General features: G+C 40.3%; 1 non-coding gene and 1 pseudogene across 1 annotated transcript; both read left to right on the plus strand.

The window, feature by feature from the left end:
* The window catches only part of LOC133499221 (inhibitor of nuclear factor kappa-B kinase subunit beta-like), a 21,746-nt pseudogene continuing 6,572 nt past the window's right edge, over positions 1-15,174 (plus strand).
* On the plus strand, positions 12,661-12,742 carry trnas-aga (transfer RNA serine (anticodon AGA)). The gene has a single exon. It is a non-coding gene; the product is annotated as a tRNA-Ser (tRNA).

Below are 15,174 nucleotides of genomic sequence, written 5' to 3' on the forward strand. Positions count from 1 at the left end.
AACTTTCAAGTGGAGACTTTTCAGCGCTCTAATTCAGACTAAAACTGTGGACTTTTACTCGTTTAATATTCTCCGGTGACTATCAGATAACAGGTAGGCGTCGTGTTTCATCGGGTATAACTTTAATTGTGTGCAAGAAACCGGACAAAAAGTTGAATGATGCATTCTACTGTAATACAGTAACAGCACACGTACGTCACGTTTCTGCCCGATTCACATGCTGATACATACTTGTTATCATAGTTTAATATGATGAAATGTGCATACAAAGTTCATGAATAAACATTTTGTGTCACTTAGTGTACAGCTACACATTTAGCGTCAATACATTAGGTACACTTCCACACTCTTAATAGCATTCAGTACAAGAGCTCTCAAACATGCTACTTTTGCGAAAGCAATAAATAGTGTTCAAATTTGACTAACACTGTTAACGTCACGTTTTCTATGGTTGTAATTTTCATTGAGAGTTGTTTGTTAAATAAATATTAAGCATATTTAGCTACATAAAGGTAAATAAAGAAAAAATAGTAATTCGTGCCATTGCAACTGCAAACTATCACTAAATAAGCACAGTAATAAACATTGTTAAACTATTTGAATTTAATATTAATTTATTAGCTTTGTCATTTAATTGTTATATTAGTATGGTTTACTACGTGTGGTTTAATATGCAGCCATTTTCGAGAGGCACCGCTTTGCAGAGTTGCTGACTTTGTCAGTTGGACATATTTCATATTTCAAAGTATCTTTAAAATGAACAGAAATGGCAATACATCTGTTCCGGCCTTCCATAAAACACGAGACATTTTTGGGTGTATTTTAATGAATAAATGTTGTACATACTATAGTACATTAGCGAAAAAAAAAACATACATTTGAATATGCATCGAGTCAGAAGAGATGTCATAACTCTTCAGCATTAGCAGTAGTACATAATTGTTTGCGGAGGAAAAAGAATATATGCCTGTGAGTACTGTATTATTACATGAGCTTCTTCCATGTCTGGCCCCTCATTTGTGTTCAAATAGCTATTGCTTCAAGCGTTAAACTACACCATACAGCTTATATTTTTACCCTATTAAATCTTGGCATTAGCATTACACTAGTGGACCTATAAAGCTAAAATGTTCCTTTTTTCTTTAGAGGTGTATTTCTCAGTTTCCTGTTTAATTTGACTGTAAACATCAACCGAGTGTGACAGTAAACAGCTGGAAGGCACATTTTTCAAGAATTGCTCACTGATTCTATCTTCCATACAGCTGCTTTTTGTGACATGAGTTGAGTTCAGGGGTGGCGGAGTGGCTCAGCTGAAAGCCTACTTTATTTTTTTGTTTTGCAACAATATTTACAGTACGTACTGCCCATCTACTTGAGTGACATTTATTGTAGAGATGATTTGTTACCATAACATCTCCAGCGGGAGGATTACATATTGAACCATATTGCCAAATCCAAGCCGCTTCGGTATAAATGTAATTTCTAATTTTAATTTCTCTGCAGGTGTGGCCAATTGCTGGAGTCCTGATAGAGGTCATGAACCGTGTCAACCTTCATCAGCCACAGAGCAGTGGGCCCTGGGAGCTGAAGGAACGCCTGGGGACCAGAGGCTTTGGGAACGTCACTAGATGGCAAAATAAGGTTCGCATTGGTGGAGCATCTTTAATCAAAAATGCCACAACATTAGCTACACTTGCGAAGTCTTTCAGCAAGATCTTTGCAGATGAGCTCGGGGTGAGGTCCACCCTGAACCGGTTACCAGCCAATCGAAGGGCACACAGAAACAACCATTTGCGATCACATTCATGTCAATGGACAATTTAGAGTCTTCAATTAAGATCGCATGCATGTTTTTGAGATGAGGAGCACATTATCGCTCTAAAAAGTGCCATCTGGAGTACATCTGTATTCGAGTGAAACATGGGATGTTCAAAAAAAGTTTTTTATCTTTGTGAACAATATTTGCTCAAAATAATAACATTTTAGACAATTGCAAGGCATAACGATATTATCCTGTATTTAGCATTGGTGAGCACTCAAATGTAACTACACCGTACATGGATTTATACTTGTTCTGACAAAGTCTTATTAGTGTATTTGGTAAATATTTGTAAATTATTTCTTAAATCATATCTGATTCACTGCATTGACAATTATGAAGCAGTGCAGTTACCGTAATTCCTGAACCTACAGAGCGCACCTGGTTATAAGCCTCACCGAGTACATTTGTAAAGGAAATACCAGCTTTGGACCAGCTGTCCAAAAGCCGCAAGTGCCCACATTGAAACCCACATTCAAACACGAGATATTTACAAAGACTGTACACAGAAAGAGTTTAACGCTAGCGCCGCGCTAGGTAATGCTAACTCCGTGCTAAAGCTTGTGCTAACGCTAACAGGGCCGGTTAAAATAAAACTTAGCAGTAAATATCAATGAGACGCAACAGTAACACAGCAGCAACACGCTAGCACAGTGCTAACGCTAACCGGCCCAGTAAAAGTCACTTCCTCGGCACATATATTCCACCGGTGTTATTCCTACATTTTCCGCACGAGTGCCCCCTTGCAGCCGTTAGGAAAAAAAATGCACAAATTAGCCGCAAAACCGCAGGATTGAAAGCGTGTGAAAAAAGTCCCAGCTTGTAGGCTGGAAATTACGGTACATTCAGTACCTCTACAACAATAGTAAAGATGTTTTTACATGAATACATGACAGTGGAAATGAAAACTGCTCAATACAATCTTTGTAAGAAAAGATTTTGGATGGTCCTCTTTTATTGACGTTGCACTGTTAGGTTGTGAAGTTGTACCTGAGGTGTGATATACATGTTCATTCTCATTTTTATACAATTATTCATTTAGGAGACATTGTAATTTGTCCAATAAAGCATTAAATGCATTCAGACGGCGATTTCCCGGCCATGTCCTTGTGCTTCCTAGTAAATGCTTTCAAGGAAACTGACTTTTCTCACATCCCGAGTTAATAATATAACTGTTTATATATATTCTGGGCTCCTAATGAAAAGGGAATTTGTTTTGGTAAATACTTGGCATCACGCCAAAGAAGCTTTTCACTTCTGGAGAATAAAATCTGATCGAAATCAGAATAATGACATCACTCCTAGTCATAGGGTGAGCGCATTACGGGATGTAGAATATGGAAGTATGAGCTCACACACACTGAGCGAACCTTCCTCTTCCTCTCTTTATGGGTGTGCTTTCCTTGTTTTAGTCACTGTCAGGTGTGTATATGTTGAGCATGTTACATGATAAGAGCTTTTCTAATTTTGAACTGTTTGTACAGTTTGTACTGTAAATATTTAAAAATACAGAGGAATGACTGGGTACAAAGTAGCAAAGAATTTCAGTGCTGCTTGTTTTGCTGGCAACGCGTGACCATTAACCATGTTTTAAAACAATCACAGAGGTTTCCTCTTCTTCTTCTTCTTCTTCAAAAAAGAAAATTCAAGCTGTTTAATTCCACTGACAGTTCAAGTTTACTGTCAAACAAAAAGAAAGTAAACCAGTGATTTACTTAGTGTATATAATACAACCACATAGTTTTACCACATATGTGTTGGTTGCCACTCGGAGGTTAAGTTTACCATGTGTTACCATGTTAGTTTAACCCTCACGAAGAAAAGTACAAAAAGAAAGTGGATGGCTGGATGAAAATCATAATCATCTCAATTTGAAGTATTTTTGAAAGGTTACAGTAATTCTCGGCCTACAGAGTGCACTTAGTTATAAGCCTCACCCAGTACATTTGTAAAGGAAATACCATTTGATACATACATACGACGCAGCTGTGTAAAAGCCGCAATTTCCCACATTGAAACCCACATTGAAACACGAGATATTTACAAACAAAGACGGTACACAGAGCATTTAACGCTAGCGCCGCCGCACTAACGCTAACGCTAGCGTCGCACTAACAGAGCCGGTAAAAAAAAAACCACACTGATAAAAATCACTGAGACATGCCAGTAACACACTAGCACAGCGCTAATAGGGCCGGAACGGTAAAAGTCACTTCCTCGGCACATATATTCCACTGGTCTCACTCTTACCTTTTCCCCTCGAGAGCTCCCTTGCGGCCGTTACCGCATCACCGCATAAACCGCAGGGTTGAAAGCTTGTGAAAGAAGTCGCAGCTCATAGGCTGGAAATTACGGTAACATAAAACCAACAATTTGTACTCCTTTTATTGAGAAAAACACATAAGGACAAGAAAAATTGGTGCGGTATTATAGGACCAGCTAAATTTAACCATGTAGGAATTTGTTGCAAGCCTTCAAATGTTTTTTAACTGATGTATTTCATCACTGTTAAATCCTTTTAAACAGGGGTGTCAAACTCATTTTTGTTGCGGGCCACATTCTAGTTCTGGTTTCCCTCAGAGCGCCATTATGACTGTGAAACCAATAAAATCTTAAACAGCCTCATCATAGTTGCACATTAAATTCATGAACCAGTTTTGGAATCAGAAATCAAGGGTAATGGGTTTTTCAACTATTGTTCATGTTTGGTAAGAAAACATGCTTGCAATATCTTAACGTTATCATTTATGATATGACTGAAATGTTGGTACAGATTTGAAAAAAAATCATGAAAGTTGATATACATGATTTGCAGGCCAGATTTGGCCCCCAGGCCTTGAGTTTGACACCTCTGCTTTTAAACATCATCTGTAACATTACTAAAGCTGATTTATTAAATCTGTTGTCGGTTTAATATTATGTAATCACAATGAAAGAAGTAAGTTGGGTCACTTACAGAAGTGCCTCCACACCTCACGATGTTTCAAAAAAAAGGGGGGGGGGCGCGGTGGGGAACTGGCAGAAGCAGGACATTGAGTACCTGTGGAGGGCACCGCTGATGATTAAACTTCCTTCTTCCCGTATGGATGACAATGCTGCATTATTGTTAGAGCGCAGATCACGTTACGGGAAGCAGTTTAACCTTGGTGACGCCGTGAGAAACAGGAAAATAGATATGTATACATTTATTGCTCATCACTTCTTTAATGGATTGTAAACCACATGGAAATCAAATGTTATTTGTTCTCTGCCGGCAATCACATTCATCTGATATAAATGATAAATCACCTCAGAATTTGCTCGCCTTCCCTCTTCTGTTAGTAGTAATGTGTAATTCAAATCAGTTTGGTAGGTTAGCCTTTTATTTTTTCCAAGTGTCTTTCCAGTTTTCCATTAATAATCCTCTATTTTTATCGTGTGTTGGCAGGATACAGAGGAACAGATCGCAATCAAACAGTGCCGCCAGGAGCTGAGTGAGCGGAACAAAGAGAGATGGTCTCTGGAGATCCAGATCATGAAGAGGTTAGTTTTCATTTGGTGTCAATGTTACGACATGAGAGACAGCCGTGCCTTGAGATAAGAGTGACCCGACTTACACATTTTTCAAAATAAGAGCTGCATGCAAAAATTTGACATAGCAGCACTTAATGGTTGAAGTAAGCACAACTCACTTAACAGCAAGTAGCAGTTTGGCAATTCTTCCAAAAAATAGTCTATAAGTATATTGTTAAACGAAACACAAATCAACGAGAATTTAAATTTATTTAAAACAAATACATAAACACATAGTTATGCTTAACGAGAATCTGTTTAGCTTAATGCTAACGAACAGTACAATGTCATAGACAGACCCATAAATAGAATCACACCTGGACGATGAATATTTGAACACAAATCATGACGCAACATATGTAGACGTACAATATTGACAGTCATATAATCTTAATCCTGAGTGAAAAATTCCCAGTATGACTGCAGTTTACTGAGTCAGTTGTGAAACTCTTCATTCTTTGTGTGTGTCTGTCTTATGCACAAATCAGAAGGAGCAGCACAATATTCCTTGAAGCTAAAAAATGTTCTTTCAATAATTTTTTAATTACAACAGTACTCTGTGAAGTTTAGATGAACTTGACTGCCCTGCAAAGAGCCCTGACCTCAACCTGATATAAATCCCTTTTGGATCATTTATCGTGCGGACTGAGAGCTTGGCCTTCTCATTGAACATCACTCAGTGACCTCATAAATGCGCTTCGGGAAGAATGGTCACAAATTCCCTACACACATTCCTAAATTTTGTGGGAAGCCTTTTCAGAAGAATTAAAGCTGTTGTAGCTGCCAAGGATGGATCAACATCATATTAAACCCAGTTGATTTAGAAGGGGATGAAACTTCAGATCGTATGCGAGTTAAGGCAGGTTAGCGAATACTTTTGTCAATGTAATGTTTTAGCGTTATCACACCGGCACTCATTCGCCCGTCCATAGCGTTTTGCGTTAAGTGTTGGCATAAGGTCAGCGGACTCTAAGGCAACGTTACGAGATGGTTTGAAATACAAAATGTGTGATTCTCTTCTTTTATGCGGAGTTTGACAGTTAACTGCTGCTTTTGAAGTGAGTTGAGTTGCGTTCACTGGCACCATACAGCCTTGTATCGTATTGTTCTTAGCCAACCTGGATAATGGGTGAATAGCATCCGTCCATCCATCCGTCCATCCATCCATCCATCCATCCATCCATCCATCCATCCATCCACCCATTTTCTTAGCCACTTATCCTCCTAACTGAATGGTTTCAATCTTTATCTTGTCGGAGGACCATGAACCGCACCTGATACAAAGGTTTCTGAGACCAGAGTACACTTTTTGCTCCAAAATGACAAAACGGTTGTGAGATTTCATTTTACCCCGCACAGATTCACGTTACTGTCTCTGTCACCAATCCGTTACACCAGCCCGGACATCACTGAGTCTCCTCGACTTTCATTTTTGTCTAAAAACATAGAGCTGATGTGACTTGCTAAAAGTTAACTCGTCTTTTCTTCTTTCCAGAGAGCAATCTCACATAATTATGAATTTTTGTTTCTTTAATGGAAGGCAATTTTATCTGTGTACCACTGTATGTTACTTTTATTTTTCATATTTCAAAAGACGTTAGTTTTACCCATGCCATTCTTGCAGCGCAAATTTGTTTTGCCTCTGGTGAAGAAATCAGGGATTTTCTTCTTTATTTTTACCATGCAATGTCTGTCTTTCTTTTCCTTGAACTCTTTGAATCAAAAAAAGAAAATAGAATACTCGACTTTTGCTGTGACTCACTGCGACGCGTTCCATGACATGTGTTTGACATTTGAGCGTTACACCCCCATCAGTTTTCTGAAAACAAACCCTCTGCCCTAAAATAGAAAGACCGGCACGGGGCATTTTAATTATAAGACGTTTGTGTGGAGGTGGAGGGTTATTTCTGAATTTTGTGCGCTTATTTCTCAGAGAATAATGTCCCACCTCATCGTTGCGCTCCAATTCGGTCTCATCACATCTTCTCACGTCTGTGTTGTGAGCATTTGACTTTTTAGGCACAAGAACATTTCAATTTCACAAGCGTGCTGTTCTCAGACAGCCCTAGACCTCTCTTGAACCCACACTGTGACTTTGTGGCACAAAAAATGCAAGGGGAAAAGTATTATATAATCACACCACAAATGTCACCATGCACACGTTCTGTAAAAACATGATTGAAATGGATTTTGGGGTTGAAATGTTCTCTATTTTTAAAAAGGTTTGAAGTGCCTCCTAATTTAGATTGTGTTCCTGTTCTTCAATGTGCTTTTAAATGGAAAATACTGTATCTTCTCAATGAGATCATATGTTAGCTCCCTTGGGAGCATCCTGCCGTTATCTTTGGAACACGTTTTTAAAGTGTTCAGTAATTTGAAAAATGAACGTCTTATTATTGCAGCATCTCCTGGTGATTTTGCTGTCACGCACTGATTACACCTTCCACATTATTGCAGCTGCAATTTATCAACTAGGTTTTTGTTGTTTTGGTCTTTCTCCTTTGCGGTTTTTTTTTTTTTTTTTTTTTTTTTTCTCGAGCGCCAGGCTTAGTGCTTTCAATGTTCTCCCAAGTGTGAGCCCTCTGTGGTGGGCCGTGACCGTGGTTTCATCTCATGTAGTCCCCCGGTTGCTGCGTGCGCGGGTACTTTCTGCACCGCTGCACTGGGTGTGGTTGTCCTTATCTGTGGCCCAAGGTTCTGCCTTGGTACAGAGGGCTTCTACCTAGAGATAAGTGTTTCCTGACTTGGATGCTTCCTGTCCAGCCTTAAAGGTCAAGTGTCATGAAACAAATATTTTTAGTATGTTATTAATGAAAAAACGGCAGCCGGTATGGACCCCTGTTTTTTTCACCACAAAACATGATTTTGACATATATAGGTTTTTGTAACTCCCGCCATGAGAATCCTCTCGAGGGATTTGTTATCGACAAGAAGCAGGAAGTGACGTTGGAGGCAGGTGCAGACTCAACCAGACTCATTTCTTTCTATTCGTTTTACTTGCGGGAAGATAGCTCGTCGTTCCTTCGTGTTTGCCAAAATGCCAGCTCGTTGCATTGCTGGACATTGCTCAAACACTCTGGTGGATGGATTCGCTCTTCATTCTTTTCCAAACGATCCGGTTCGTCGTGAAAAATGGATTGCACAGATGCAAAGGACGAGAGCTTCGTGGTTCCAAATGACAGGTAGGTGTGTATACAGCTACTCAAAAAAAAAACAATAGTTGGGGGGGGGGTGTAATCCGTAAGTCAGGGGTGCTAAATGTGTCAATGTGCGCATCGAGGTGGATCGGGCGGGGAGGTGGTTTGGCCGTGATCCGCATATCATCTAATTATGGCTCAAAACGATAATTTAATGTTAATATTGCCCCAGTAACTTCACTCGGTTGTAAGATGTTCTCTTCTTCGAAAAGAGGTTCCGTGTCAGAAGGGGCGTCTCCCACACTAGGGGCCACCGCGTGTTTTCATTGGCGAATGTCTGGGGTGACGTCACTGACAGCAGATGCGGCCAATATGGCGACCACTTAGATGTCAAATGACAATTCCGCAACTTTGCGCATGGATGACGCGCTCTCCGCTCATATTTATTTTTTCGTGTGGACATTGAAGTGATTAATGTTATATGTATTTTTCATTTCAGTATCTATTTTAGAACGTTTATAGGGATGACACTTGACCTTTAAGTTTCTTAGATCATTTTGGTATGGTGTTTTTACTAGTATGTGTGTGAGCATGTACGTTTCATGTCATTACAAGTTCTTTTGATCTGTGTCCCTTTGGACTAGTGCAAATAATCAGTCATCTGGATATGCAAGGGAGTAATTCCTGCTCTCGTTCCACTTTGATAGTGTGTTTTATTATGTATGAAGGGATTCAAACAGATGTTACAGTGGATTCTACATGCTTTTATTTCCAACCGCAGTCAAAGACCCTTCCAGTTCCCTTGGTAATACTCGAGATGTAAACATCATATATCTGGCAAAATCAGGCCATTAAAATAAAAGCACACCAGTTGTTACTGCAAGCTGCTCTGTCTCCTCCTCAAGCCCAAAACCAGTAATTAGAAAATACTCGATGTCACGTTCTTGGACATCACTGTGGACTTGTGAAGATGACTAATCTGAAGGAACCCCTACTCTCCATGGCAAGATGCTTGAGTTGACTCTTATTTTTTTGTCTTTACTGTGAGTCAGTGATTTCTTTGCAGGGACACCACACTCATCAGTCATATTTTTGCGTCCCGTATTGTTTGAGGTAAAGAGCGGCCCCACCCCATGTCTGGTGGTGCTCAAGGTTTCTTCCTGTTAAAAGGGCGTTTTCGCCACCATTGTTGCCAAGTGATTACTCACGAGAGATTCCATTGCGTGTCTATAATATCATCATAAAGACACCTCGGGGGAAACATGCCCCGTATGAAATGTTTCTAGTGATGACTTGTTGTGGTAAATGGAGGTGAATCGCTTCATTATGGCTTCTGTGCCGCACCGATTTTATCCAATACAACTTGTTCCCATCCCTGGCATTCGTGAAACAATTTAAAAGATTAAAGTTCACGATATCTGTCCAAACACACTCAGGTTGGATCACCTAAATGTGGTGGCGGCGAGTGAGGTTCCTGAAGGGATCCAAAAGCTCGTCGCCACCAATGACCTGCCACTGCTGGCCATGGAATACTGCCAAGGAGGGGATCTGAGAAAGGTACAAACTTATAAAAGTCTGGTCTATGTACTATAATGATAAACAGATATACAACATCATGTGTGCACTTGGTCTGAGTTGTTGAGCTCGTGTCAGCAAATTTTGATTTTTTTTTAATACATCTGAAACCAGTGAGTATGCACCCTGAGGCTATGCAGATTATTAATACCAGACAAAACAAAATACCAGCCGTCACAAACCACCAAGCCCATGAACAGCAAAAGAAAGCAGTAGACAAATTGTGGTTCAGTTTCATTCTCTTGGTCAGGTTTCCAGTAGTGGAGCTATTGCCGTTTATCATTATAAATTGTCAAATAAAACCTTTGCTGATTTACCAGTTTGTTCCCTCTTTATCCACAATGAAAATCAACAGCTTTGAGTCCATTACGGAGTTTCTGTGTTGGAAATGAAACCTGTGCATGAAGAAAATGTTCTTAAATGGATGGAAAATTCTCTAATGGGAATAAAACAAGGACCTGTTCTAAATTATAAGACGGGCAGATTCATGACATGGTCCTGACTTTTCCCGGTCTCTCTTCCCTCCCCAGTATCTGAAGCTCTTGAGAACGGCTGCGGAATGCGCGAGGCCTCCGTTTTGATTTTGTTGTGCGACATTTGTGAGTATCACCACAGCAGCCTCATTGTGACTTTGGTGAAAGTGTAGCTGTCGTTTGATTAATTATGCGTCTGTGTGAGCTGGCAGGATGATTAGCTTCCTGTCGTTTGAAAACCGGGGCCCTTTTGACCTGTGTCATGATGTCACCGCTGATCCTCAACCATGGCTCTTAGTCACCATGGCGACAGCTCACACACAGGCAAAAGCATACGTCAGCCATCGGACAACGGCGTCGCTTTCGCAACGTACAAGCGCTCAGTGCAACATGTGGCGCTGCTCTCCCAATGTGTAAACTTGACACAAGGCACATGTGGTTTTGCTCATTCGTATATCTAGTAACACACACCGGTGCACATAGATGGGTTTTCCTGTTGCTTACGGATGGGCTTTTCCTGGTAACGTGTGACGCCCCCCTTACAACATGGTAATAATATAATAATAAAGTCAGAATGAATACACGCTCTGATTCTCATCTACATCACACAAACTACTCACTCTTTGACGCACGCGTTTCGTGACGTTCATGTTTCGGGTAGACTGTTTTTGACGCCAAGTGGATGCTTGTTTTAGCTAACTGGTAGTCATCTCACGCCACAGCGGCAGGGAAAGACCAGACCATACATAGCTGGTACCTCATCATTAAATCACAAATACATTCATGGTGTGCAGACCGAAAACATTCGAGCTGGAAATTTCTTCCACTTGGGATATTCCGTACTATATTTCATATATCCGATTGCTTATTTGAAATGGATGGGGGTTTTTTTCTGTCAGTATGGAGTGCTGTTAATAATCAAAACATTAATAAGGGAAAAAAAGCAAATAAATGATTTGAGCAAATGGCTCCAATATAAGTGAAAAAAATGTAAGTCATTCTGAATTCTTTCCGTACCCACTGTACAGTATTTAGCAGTGAATCGTTGAAGTGGTCCCATTTTGTTTTCGTTTTTCTTCCTCTTAGCCTCAGCTCTGACCTACCTCCACAAGAAGCGGATCATCCACCGAGATTTGAAGCCTGAAAACATTGTGCTGCAGCAGGGGGAGAAGCGGGTGAGTTCAATCACTTCTCGCCCGTGACAGATACGCCCAAACCACAAAGACAAGGCCTTTTGTTTTGACGGGAGAGAATGAGTCGTCACCTATAATGTGCCTCACGACGACTTTATGATAGGAAAACAAATCCTGCAATTTATCCCTGCACTTGTAAGCTTTTCTCTTCTCTTTATTTCTGGACTTGTTTTTTTAAGGTTATGTCACGACTCGTCACGTTGTCCTCTAGCACAATTGACCATTGACAATACATGAAGGCACATTTTAGAGTACTTAAGTTAAGTTAAGTTATAATTCCTCAAGTGAGTTTGAGTTTAATTTGTCAATGTCACTTTTTCACACAGATGAATGCCATTTTCTTCAGCTCAGTATTCAAATTTCAGGTGAAATTTCCATGGCTTAGAAGTTGTAGCGCCACATTGGTTTAGAATGTGCTTGACAGCCTATGAATGCAAATGGTATAAAAAGCCTTTCAAACAAAAGAAGAGTGAGGGAAATCTTCCTAAGAATAGTTGGGGTCCTAAAATCCTCAATGTTTTAGCTTGAACAAGTTGGAATTTTCTTGTAAAACACACTCCTAATGTCATCCATATGTGGCTCAGTATCAGCTGCTCTCCTCGTATTTGGCTTGTTGTGAGTGTGTGTGTGTGTGTGTGTAATCCTGAATACAATAAAAGTTCTCAGAAATTCAAATTGTTATTGTGAGGCATGTAACTTCAGTTTACCATATGGTTACTTAAAGGGGCTGGATCCTTTAACAATGTTATTAGTGATTATATGCCAAAACCAAAATGGAAATGACAACAAAAAAGATCTATTCCTAAATCATCATCAAAGATTTCGTTAGTTACAAATTTGATTCCTTTAACTGGTAACTTTTGGTGCCGAAAGGACGGCTGGCATTGCTGAACCTGAAGATGTTAAGCAACGTTGTTGTGGCCGAGCGGTTAAGGCGATGGACTAGAAATCCATTGGGGTCTCCCCGCGCAGGTTCGAATCCTGCCGACAACGTCTCCCTTTTGGTGCAGAAACTGGTTGTCGGTCTCACTAAAAGACCTTACTTTAAAACCAGAGCATTATGCTTTCAAGCTTGTCAAGATAAAAACTGAAAGCCAGTCATTCCCAACTACGTTGTGAAAGATCATCGTTGTTAAGTAAAATCAATTAGTTTTACACACATTGTCTTTTAGTTCAAGCTTGGTGTTGATACTAGGTAGAAGAATCTAGAGTCAAATGTTTATTTTAGTCTGTGCCACGGTGTGCAAAGAACATACAAAGCCATCCATCAATTTTCTGAGCGGCTGATCCTCGCAAGGGTCACAGCAGTGCTGGAGCCTATTCTAACTATCTTCAGGCAGGAGGGAGGGTACAGCACATAGGAACAAACAACAACTCACATTCGGATCTACGGGCAATTTAGAGTCTTCAGTTAACCCATCATGCATGTTTGTGTGGGCAGTTTTACGGGAGGAAACCAGCGTGCCTGGAGAAAACTCCTTCAAATTCAAACAATGCCCAACCCTTGTTCCAAGGACCATCTGTGTCACGAAGTCGGAGGCGTTCAGTTCAATAATCCAAATTATTTATTCTCAATCAGAGGAAGGCACTTCGGACATGGCAAACAATTCCAACATGGGCCAGGCAAAGCCAGAATCAACACTGAAGTGATTAGAAATGACAAAGAGAGATGACACAGGCCGTGACATTAAAAGGGAGTTGAGGACACGTGCCACAGGTGGTGCACATGGAAGAGGGACAGGAAGGAGTACCGACATGACAGGAAGACGCAATCAAAACAAAACTGCTATTTAAGAGACTGAACACAACCAAGCCTGAAACTGCATTCATGTACACGTGGTTGCGATAGCATGTTTAACACAGTTGTTTTATTCTTCCGTTTCAGTTGATCCACAAGATCATTGAACTCGGTTATGCGAAGGAGCTGGACCAGAGCAGCCTTTGCACCTCCTTCGTGGGAACATTGCAGTACTTGGTCTGTCAGACACATTACGCGTGTGGCATCCCAGGCTTGTCCTCCTGAACACCTTCTTCGATTCTTACCTTTCAGGCTCCCGAGCTGATTGAGAGGAAGAAGTACACGGTCGCTGTGGACTACTGGAGCTTTGGGACATTGGTGTTTGAGTGTATCACAGGATTTCGGCCCTTTCTGCCGACCTTGCAACCTGTTCTCTGGTAGAGACTCACTTTTGTTTCGACTAACGGGCGTCTCTTTTTTTTCTGCACTTTGCAGTCAGTCAAGGAATTACAGGATTAGACACATTTTCCAGAGTTTTCTTCACCTTTGCCCCAGTTACGTGACCATTTCTGAACATATTAGGAACACATAAATAAGCCAAAGTCGACGGGAAGAATTGCAGGATATGTGTGTTGTGCCAAAATCAATGACTCTTGTCCTTCACTTTTATACTGCATGAAAGATATAAAACCTGAGGGCAGGTTTGGGTTACAAAAAGAAAAATAACCTTCCATTGTTTCAAATTTAAGTTTGGTATTTGCTTTCTACTTTATTCTACCATTCAATTATTAACTCATGCACACCCTGCCGTTATTAGCGGATTTTAAAAAGCACACAGAATATTGTGTGTGACAATGTGAGCACTTGAACCTACCAAAAGAAAGAGTAAACTCTCTTCTTTCACCAGAGAAAAATGATTGTTTGTAGCATTTTTTTTTCCTAATAAGCACTAGAACATTGGTTGGTTTACCAAAAACACAGATTTCTAACAAAAAGCAAAGAAAACCAGCCTTTTCAAATCATGTTCAACCTATATTTAATTGAATACACTGCGAAGGCAATATTTAATGGTCAAACTGATAAAATGTTTGTGTAAAATCATCATTACTGTATTTTCTGGATGACCGCCTGCAACGGATAACAAGCCAGGCACACTATTTTGCTTCCTTGAATTACTCAGTCATCAAACAGGTTAAGGACAATGTTTGTCAACGTACAATTGCATTTTCGGATTTCAACATCTATGGTACATATCTTCAATAAGTTTCAGAGAATCTGGAGAAATCACTTATTGTAAGCGGGATGGCTGAAAACCATCATAAAATACCCGTGCCATTCTATCCCTCGGTTGGCACTCCATCTAAAACCGACAGTGTGTAAAGGATATCACCAAATGGGCTCAGGAACACTTCAGAAAACCAGTACCGTAATTTCCGGCCTACGAAGCGCACCTCATTATAAGCCTCACCCAGTACATTTGTAAAGGAAATAGCATTTGCCACATACATAAGCCGCGAGTGCCCACGTTGAAACGTGCGATATTTACAAAGAAAGACGGTACACAGAAAGAGTTTTCTGGGTTTTCAAAGTTTTAATACCTTAGCATAGCTTCACATAGCAACAACACGGTAGCACAAACAGGTCTGGTAAATTTAAAAAAAAAAAAAAACATACCGGTAAAAGAAAA

This window comes from Syngnathoides biaculeatus, chromosome 4 (genome assembly GCF_019802595.1).
Source record: "Syngnathoides biaculeatus isolate LvHL_M chromosome 4, ASM1980259v1, whole genome shotgun sequence".
In the NCBI taxonomy this organism is placed as follows: domain Eukaryota; kingdom Metazoa; phylum Chordata; class Actinopteri; order Syngnathiformes; family Syngnathidae; genus Syngnathoides; species Syngnathoides biaculeatus.